This window comes from Olea europaea, chromosome 5 (genome assembly GCF_002742605.1).
Source record: "Olea europaea var. sylvestris chromosome 5, O_europaea_v1, whole genome shotgun sequence".
Classification (NCBI taxonomy): domain Eukaryota; kingdom Viridiplantae; phylum Streptophyta; class Magnoliopsida; order Lamiales; family Oleaceae; genus Olea; species Olea europaea.
This window is the reverse complement of record NC_036241.1, coordinates 10,183,210-10,192,974: the sequence shown is the minus strand read 5'-3', so window position 1 is coordinate 10,192,974 and position 9,765 is coordinate 10,183,210.

The window sequence follows — 9,765 nt, the reverse complement described above, 5'->3', positions numbered from 1 at the left end:
CAAATAACATTATGATCTCTTGCTGATCTTGAAAAGCCTACTAAAAAGTCCATTGCTATATGGTCCCATTTTCGTTCTGGAATATCCAATGATTTTACTAATTCTGATGGCCTTTTGATGTTCTGCCTTGATCTGCTAACAAACAATACATTTTTTTCATGAATAAACTAATTTCCCTCTTCATGTTTCTCCATCAAAATGTATTTCGAAGTTCTCGATACGTTTTCATACTAATTGGATGTGTAGCAGACAGGGTGGAATGAGTCTCTTCCAATATTTAATTCCTTATTTTCTCATCATTAGGCACACATAATCTTCTTTTAAAAGTCAGCGCTTTATCCACAGATAATTCAAATCATATATGTTTGTTTATACCAACCTCAAGCTTAATCTTTTGTAGAAATAGATCCTTATCTTGTGCTTCCTTGATTCAATCCCAAATAGTAAGTTGAATCATAAATGCTTTTATTCTCGCTATAGTCTGAATTGATAGTGTGATGACTTACAATCTTAGTTTTGCAGAGTCCTTTATCAAATGTTCCTACACCGTTGTTAAAACTACCAACTGCATTCTTGTTTTCCTGCTTAAAGCATTACGACTACGTTAGCCTTACTGAATGGTAAAGAAATGTACAGTCATAATCTTTCACTAACTCTAACCATCTCTTTTGTCTCATATTCAGTCATTCTATGTGAAGAAGTATTTGAGATTCTTGTGGTCCGTATATATTTCATCACTCCATACAGATAATGTCGCTATATCTTTAAGGCGTGACCTATGACTGCAAGCTCCAAGTCGAGCATTGGATACCTCTTCAATTATCTCGAGGTATAAACAATCACCTTGTCCATGTTGCATTAGAATACTATCCAAACTCTGCTGGTAATTTATAACCAATTAAATCGTGTCTTAAATTTCTAAATAAAAGTCCTTATGATAATAAAGTAAAGATAATGCTGAAATTAAAAATATTCGTTCACGTTACACTAAATTTGATTTATTAATTCCAAATAACTGCATCTTATTGCCCACCAATCAACTTCTTGTTCTAACCTGTAAGGAGTAGAAAAGAGGGTGAATACATGAGAATACTTAATAAGACATGAAATAAGTAGTGGAATAACAAATAAAAGTATTAAATCATACATCAAAAAATATCATACCGCCACATCATATCTTTAAAATTGGTAAGAGCTCATAATATATCATATCTTCGATACCGAGTGGCCATTTCATATCATATCATAACTTTCATTAGCATAATATTTATCAAAATGAAGAAATAAAATTAAACAGGACAAGCTACTTGCATCTTTTAATCGTACATCATCAGATCAAATAAATTTTGGAAAAACGAAATTCAAAAATCATGTTTCAAAATTTATTTTCTCTCTAAACTTTTGTGTCGTGTACATGTATATATATTCTTTTGTGTACCCTCTACCATCATGTCGCACACACAGAGAGGAAACGTTGGTGTCAAGTAAGAAACGTGTAGAACAAGGAATTTGGACATGTACAGATTTTGAATATTAGGCGCTTGTTTGGCCCCCATTCAATTGAATTCTTGCCCATTTTTAATCATCATTATTTCAACTTTTTGTACAACTCATGTCAGAGAAGGCAGTGCTTTCCTGACAATGCATGTGGACACATGCAGTAGATGTTTTTAGTCAAATATTTGAATGGCTTATTTTTCATTTCTGCCCTTCCACTTCTTCAGTTAAGTTGCACGTGCATTTAATGTTCTTAAATAAATGTTACCAACTACAACCAATACAATTTTGTAAAACACTTGGGGTATCTTCTCTTCTTGTTTCAATTTTGTAGTTTTGAGTTTTGAATTCATTTTGAATTTTGTGTTTTGTGTGCATATTTTGAAATTGTTGAAAATACGTTCTTTTTGTCATTCCGAGAAACTATTTTCCAAAACATAAAATTGAAAAATGCTTTTACTTTGAAATTTTGAATTTTTTTTTATAATATTTTATTTAAGAACACCATGAAATGTCAATGCATACATGGTGACACACCACAAACACCGTCAAAACGTGGTAGTTCTTTGGATTCTTGTAATGCAATTACAACTCTCTATATATATTGTTTTGATTAACTCGATTAGCTTTAATAAATTAAAGAAAATTAAAGTTTGTCGAAACGTTCCAATTATTGCAAGACAACAAGTCACAATATTGATGTGTAAAAAAGTCATTGATATATATATCCAAATGTGTAAAAAAAGTTCACAACACAACACAAAAACACGTGAATATAGTCCCATATAGAATCCATTCAAAGCATTCACTCAATTATTCATAACACAACAACTTTATTACTGACATCCAATCCTCTCCACACACTTTGCAAGGATTTGTCACATGCATGCACACTTTTAAGTAGAGAGTCATTCTCACAATCACTCATTATTATCACATTCACTCTCTCATCCACACATTTGACGTCCATTCACTCTCCACACTTTGTAACTACAATCTCATTGGCAACATTCATTCGGCAACACATTTTGTTGGAAAGCTTCTCACACTTTTACTCCAAAAAAGTGCCCATTCGACTGAAAAAGGTAAGCACATCAAAAATTCTATTCAACATTTGTGCTATTTAGTAGTAAGTTGTCGAAGAAAAAAATTTGTTTGCGACACGAGGGCATAATTTTTTCGACAGAAGTCGATGCCGAAGTGTCGCTACGTCTCTGTGACATGGAGACACTGTCCATGTCACGGAGTCCATCTCCGTATGTGTCACGGTGACACACAGCGTGAGAAATGTTCCATTTTTTTCTATTTTATTGCTCTCAGGTTTTAGGATGTGGTTTCGTAAATAAAAATAGATTTGTCTAACAATATAATTTACGATCAATTGTAAACTTTTTTTATGTTCATTTTCTATATTGGGTTTTCGTAAAGAAAATAATATATTCGTTTTAAAATATTTTTTATTGTGTAATTTACGCAGATGTCTTTAGAATACGTTCTCTCTCCAGATCAGTGATTTTCTGCTACCATCGTCCAGTATTCAAATCGCGAATACATTAACGATTTTGTAAAATTCATTGATGTCAATTAACAATGTTCTTTACCGTATAGTAATTTTTGTGGATTTGTTTACGGAGCTATGTTCAGCGGACAGCAAGAACAATTTAGTAGTAAGTTGGTACACGAACTTATAATGCGAATTGTACATTGTGCCAAAAATAATGAACTTTGGGTACGGTTAGATGACCATGTTGCCAGGTTCGGCATGCAAGAACTTTGCCTAATTACTGGACTACCTTGTCATAAATCATCCATTGAAATTGACTATAGTAACAATCATCTTAGAGATCAATACTTCAATGAGGGCAAAAAAATTAGCAATAGAATGCTTTTTGAAGCTTTCCATTTGTGCGAAGATGAGGAAGATAGATTTAAGTTGGGACTAGTTATATTGGTGGAGTGTGTGTTAAAACCAACTTCAAGACAAATTGATTATAGAACGTTGGGTATGGTTGAACATCTTAATGCGTTCCTTACGTATCCATGGGGTCGTACTGCATATTTTGTTCTATTAAATTTGTTGAAAGAGTCGTAATTAGAACGAGTAGTAAGGATGCAACAGAACCGACAATCAGAATGTAAGTATGCAGTACAAGGCTATCCACTTGCATTTCAGGTATGTTGTTCATATTCTAAGTGTTCCCATATTCCGTATAATTTCTTCGTAAAAAAATATACTATATACATCGACATTTACCTGTAATTCTGTTGCAGTATTGGATATACGAAGCATTTCCACATATCGGGCAAAAATTTGGACGTCGTAGGTACAAAACGGCACAGATTCCATGAATGTACAAGTGGAGGCCTACTACAATACTTAAGGAAACGATTGCTAAAGAATTTTTGGATACGGAAAATGCATGACTTTTTAATTCCAATGTACAATGACGTTTGCATTAAATTTGGAAAACCTGACATTGAAAAATTTGCTGAGACGAACTTGTTTACGATGATTATAGATCGAAATCCTTGCAGTGCTGCAACCTACCGAGGAAGAATTAGAAACATCGTGGTACTCAAATTTGTCACTGCCAGCTGACAATGAACATAGTATACTAGATGCCATTGTCAACGGAGAATTGGATAATGTCACACAACCATTACCGGATCACATTCGTGCGCAGCAAGTGACAAGTGGTGGTACACCAAGAACTTCAATTGGAGCTGGGCCTAGTTCTACTTCTAGTACCTCAAGGTATGTAACTGAAGACCGTTTAGAAGAAATGTTTGGTATGTACCGACAGCATATAATATCAGATGTGTCCGATCTATGTAGCAACTTAAAGGCAGACTTCGTTGAAGAATCAAGAGCCCTAAACCACGCGATTCTTGACAACCAAAAGTTGTTGTTCAAAGAACAGACCAAATCGTTGCAAGATTACATGCAACATGGTTTACATTCGTACATAGATAATTCTCTATCTGGTTTGTTTCAGAGTCATATGGGCCACAAATTGAAAACACAAGAAGCCCATTATCAGACAGTTCTGCAAAGACAAGAAGAATTATTTCAACAACAACAAGAGCAAATGCGGTGTTATGTGGATTCCAGTTTATGTTCCGTGAGATCATACATTGACGAACATACTGAGAATATGCAGAACAGATTATCTAACTGGGAATCGAACATGAAAACCATTATAGGTTCCATGTAATAAGATGTCTCTCCCCATGCAAGCCCAAATCCTACTAATCATGAACAGGAGACGTCAACGTCTCAACAAATCGAACATGCTCAAAGATTGAGAAGAGAAAGGAAGAGGAAGTGCACACAGTCTTCATCATTGATAAGTTATCCCTTAGAAGACTACGGCATGAAAAAGTACAAAACAATTAGAGATTTCATAGCGACAGATGAACCAGGGTAACAAATTTTACTCATTCTTACTATTTCGAATGCTAAACATTATTACGGCAACGCGAGAAATTCTATGTTGATTTATTTGATACTAATGTCAATTGTGTCATACAGTCCATACTTGGACGACGGCAGTGGAAACGTCTACGGAAGGGACATGCTAAGAACGCTACTAGATCGAATGAAAGATTTGAATATTGCAGTACGGTATTTTAGCAACCACACTTAATTTGATTTTGTAATTAATATATCTGATTTATGTTACATGTGTTTATTTTATTAGCATATTGAGTGGGAGTTGAAGTTATCGAGGCGGCGTATGAATGAATGTTGTACACTTCTCAATAAACAATATGCAATTTTGGACTTCCAATTCGAAGAGGAGTGCTCTCGTCACATGAGGTGGCAAATGGATTTTCGGATGGGAAACCAGAGAGGTGAAATGGATGGAATGCGACTACATAGGTCAATGGTAGATTGCCTGTGGATAGTCGTCCGTGGATGGTGTGTAAGTATTTATTAATTTCAAGCTTATATCCAGGCAATGAATGTTATCTTTTCATGGTCAATATTCCTGATTGGAAATTTCAGATATACGACTGCAGCAATAATGTTCACACACCAGATGCAATCAAGGCACACGCAAACGCAACATACACTATGGTTCAAGGATTATTGCAGTGTCCACCCCTTTCTACCAGATGAGACATAAATAAACGTATCAAGGAACGAATGAAGCAGGAGATTATACCTTATCTACCATGTGCAAACAATGGGTGAGCATTTCATCTCTTGTTATATATTACCGTTGTTAAGTTCTCGTTTATGGCACATTACACTAACGTACAAGCATTTCTTGTACAGGCCAAATTGCATAATGTTTATACTCAAATATATAGATTGCTTCGTTCTAGGTCATCCGATAGAAACGGTTTCAGCGGACAGGATGCCACTTTACAGATGAAAGATTGCGGTGGATCTTTATCAGAACGAGTATTTTCTTCATCCTAGACAGTGAAAACGACGTTCTGCAATTGTGTAGCGGTTTTAGATAGATAATGCTATGTTCAAAGTTCACTTCTATTATTTAGATAGATAACGACGTTCTATTATTTTCTGTTGTGTTCAAAGTTGCTAAATTTGTGAAATTATGGTAAGAGTTTCTAGAGCCATAAGTGTTACTGAGTATAAGATAAGTCAGAAAATGAACTAAGTTGATTTGATAGTGGATTATATTGAGTAAACGGATTTGATTTACTCTTAGCTTCGGGTTGATTCATAATTTAGCCTCATGATTCCATGTTCATTTTACTAAATAGATTTACGAATTCTCAAGTTTTACATTAATCAAGGTCTCCGTAAATAAATAAATAAATAAATAAATATATATATATATATATATAAACATATATTTGTTTTTTGCAGATGACTGGAGAATATGGAATTCTCATTGAGTTTAAAATGATAATCTATTATTGGCTGTATTCTCTTCACCCCTGTTTCTATATATTAGCCTGTACTATATATCACTGCGTTGTGTAATTCAAGATCACTTTAGAATAGAATTTAGTCCTGCATTCAATCTCTTATTTCTTATCAATGTTCACCATACACTTCAAAAAAAATTCTCCCCACCTCATTATGAAATCTGAAAACAATCTACGTTATTATATATCACTTCTAACTCTGCCATGTTAATGGTGAAAACTATTTTTTACCATCTATATAATTGTTTACCATCTATCAGTCGAGCAAAATTAATTTGAACATCAAACTCGTGTTTTCTACGTAAAACACTCAAAGTGTCAATTTTGACCTTTTCAGTTTTTAGTGCAATTTTTTTGTTTTTGTTTTTGAAACTTCATTTTCGGAAACGTGAAAGAGAACACGTTTCCATCATTTTTATCATAATCGAAAATAGAAAACGAGCCGAAAACATGAAAGACAACACTTCTTTATTTTTGCAATCTACTTTGCTATATGGGGACGGTAAACAACCATTTTGCAATGTTGAAACCAAAGTAGTATTTTACCGTCCACGACACACACCAATTTTGATTACATCGAACAACGTCATAGGGATTGAACCATAAGTGAAATGCTCCGACACGAGGAAACAATGTGAAGTGTCAAGCGACGACGACTGGATTAAATGCAATTCAAATACATACTACGTACATAAATATCAGCTGAACGCACGCTAAACTACTAACGTAGCGCCTGTGCCATATAATCGCGTAGTGCGTGCCACGACACATTGTTCTTGGCTATTGCATCTCGCTCGACGGTGATTTCAATCTTCTTGTCTGGTAGCTCTATTTCAACTTCTTCGTCCTCCAATTCTTCTACTCTACGAAACCCCTCGTCCATACGCCCATTCCTACGAAGAAAATTGTGTATTCCCATCGTGGCCACAACAACAGCAGTTTACGTACGCACACTGTATCCAGGTATCCGATCAAGAATCTTCGACCTTTGTTTCCAAACACCAATCGCATGTTCGATCACATTTCGACAAGAGGAGTGGTGAAAATTAAATCATTCACGTGCATTTCGAAAACGGCGCCGTCGCCCATCTCCCACACCGCGAAATTGTTGAAAATGGTATTAAATGTCAAAACCCTTATAGGGAGCCATATACCCCCGCCTGTGTGCGAACCCTGAGTCCACAAGGTAATATTTTCCGTTTGCGAGAACCGGGAAATTGACATCCGGACTATGTACAGCTCGGGACAAGATTCGACTATCGTGCGTGTTCACTGTGTGGCCCGGTAATATGAACGTGAAACAAAGATTGATATCGGATGCAGCCAACACATTTTATGTTGGAATCCCTTTTCTACCAATAAAATTGTCTCGTTGATGTCTCGGCAATACAGCTCTCACATGTGTACCGTCGATTGCACCTATACAATCCTGAAATAGTGGATAGCGCTCCGAATCCGAATGATGGTGACCTGCGCTTTCGTTGTACCTTGGATCTGATTTTACCATGTTCACGCCGAAAGCAAGGCATGCCCGAAGGACCTTTTTAAAATAATGACATATGATCTGCAACGAATGCCCAAATAGAGTTTGCACCTGCCGATATCCTTTTCCATGCGCCAGTACACACAAGAACATGCCGACCTGCTCGTATACATCGATGTTTGTGCTGCTCAACATTTCGTATTCATCGCGCAGAATATGCGTGAAGTGCGTAAACATCGGAGGATACATCCTGAACTCTTAGAAACACATTTATAGATAAACGTGCATGTTTTGTAACATGAAAATGTGACCGCATCGCGCTGTCGGAAACAAATACCGACGAGTGGTATTTGGTGCCAAATAATCGCGCACAATGCGCTCAGAAATTCCACAATACTCCAGCCACGTGATTATGTCCTCCTCCAACTGGAGCAACACATCTTCATCAGAAGTCATATCCCAATCAGACATATGATCGATGTCACCATCTGTTGCTTCCAATGCATACGTACGTGCTGAGTGGGCCGCTTTGAAAAACAATTTTATGATTGGTGATATAAATGTATGAAGGTTGTGACTTCGAACGGGAAGACAGCCCGAAAAAAAATTCGTAAGAAATGCTAACTATTGTTTGGGTTTCTTATACTAGCCTTCGCATCCTATCAACTTCTCTACGTTTGAGCAGTTGAATGGGACTCCTAATTAATTTATAGATTAAAAAAACTTGACTACTCATGAGCCCTTGGACAATGTTCTCCCCATCATTTCAACTTTCCACCTACTTTATCATGTTTTTGCAGGGAATATATTCCCTGCAAAAGCACACAATTCCCAAGTATGCATGAATTATTGTGCAGTTCACATTCGTAGTAGATAAAGGAAGATAACAAAAATAGTTCAATTGAAATCCACAATGACAATCTGTCTGCAAAAAAAAGTACATGAAAAAAAAATGTCCATCACACAAGAACGGAAAATATGAATAAGCAGAAGAAATACAGACCACCACAGCGCCCGAAGCAATACTTAATAAATTTAAACCGCAGGAAAGGTATCTTGGCAGCATGGTACGAATTTCGATTATCCTTGACACGTAGGAATCGCAAAGCAAACATATGGAGCGGCGACCCCTCCTCCACGTGTCCTAACGATAGTAGTTCCCTCATACAGTCGTTGATAGACATGTCGTCCTTCCGATGCGATCTTGCAATGGAGGCAAGATCCGTTCCAACACTCACCATTTGCTCAAGAGATGCTGAAATCTCTCTGGCATCGTATTTTTTCCCCTTTCCTTTGTCCTTCCCGTGTCTGCTTTTCCTTTTATCTCTGCTGTGATTCCCGAATATGTTCATGGACGAGTATGCTCTATAGGCGACCGGACTGTCACTGGAATCTGTACTTTCTGCATTGATGGGCAACTTGTCACCCCCATCGTCCTTATCGCTATCTGTGCCCAAATCGAATCCCCGCTGTGACAACATTGATGGGGCAGTGCGTATTTGGTGGAATCCCCCGCGTCACCGAAAAATTCCCCATACGTGTCATAGATCTCACTGCAATTCATGTTCTTGTACTTGGCATATTTTCGGTTCTCCTGAACGGACATGTAACACGAAAAAAGGGACGTCATGTGACAGTAAAAGAGAAATGTACGTAGTTGGTGGCAATCCACATCAACGACAGTACTAGACAAACGTATGTGTTGCAAGAATAACATGACGATATCACAAAGTTTGCTTTATGACGAAATTGACAATACGTAGTTGGTAACAATCCACATCAACGACAGTACTAGAAAAACGTATGTGTTGCAACAATAATGTAAATCAAATAATGGTATCAAAAAGTTTGCTTTATGAAGAAATTGACAGACCAGGTCC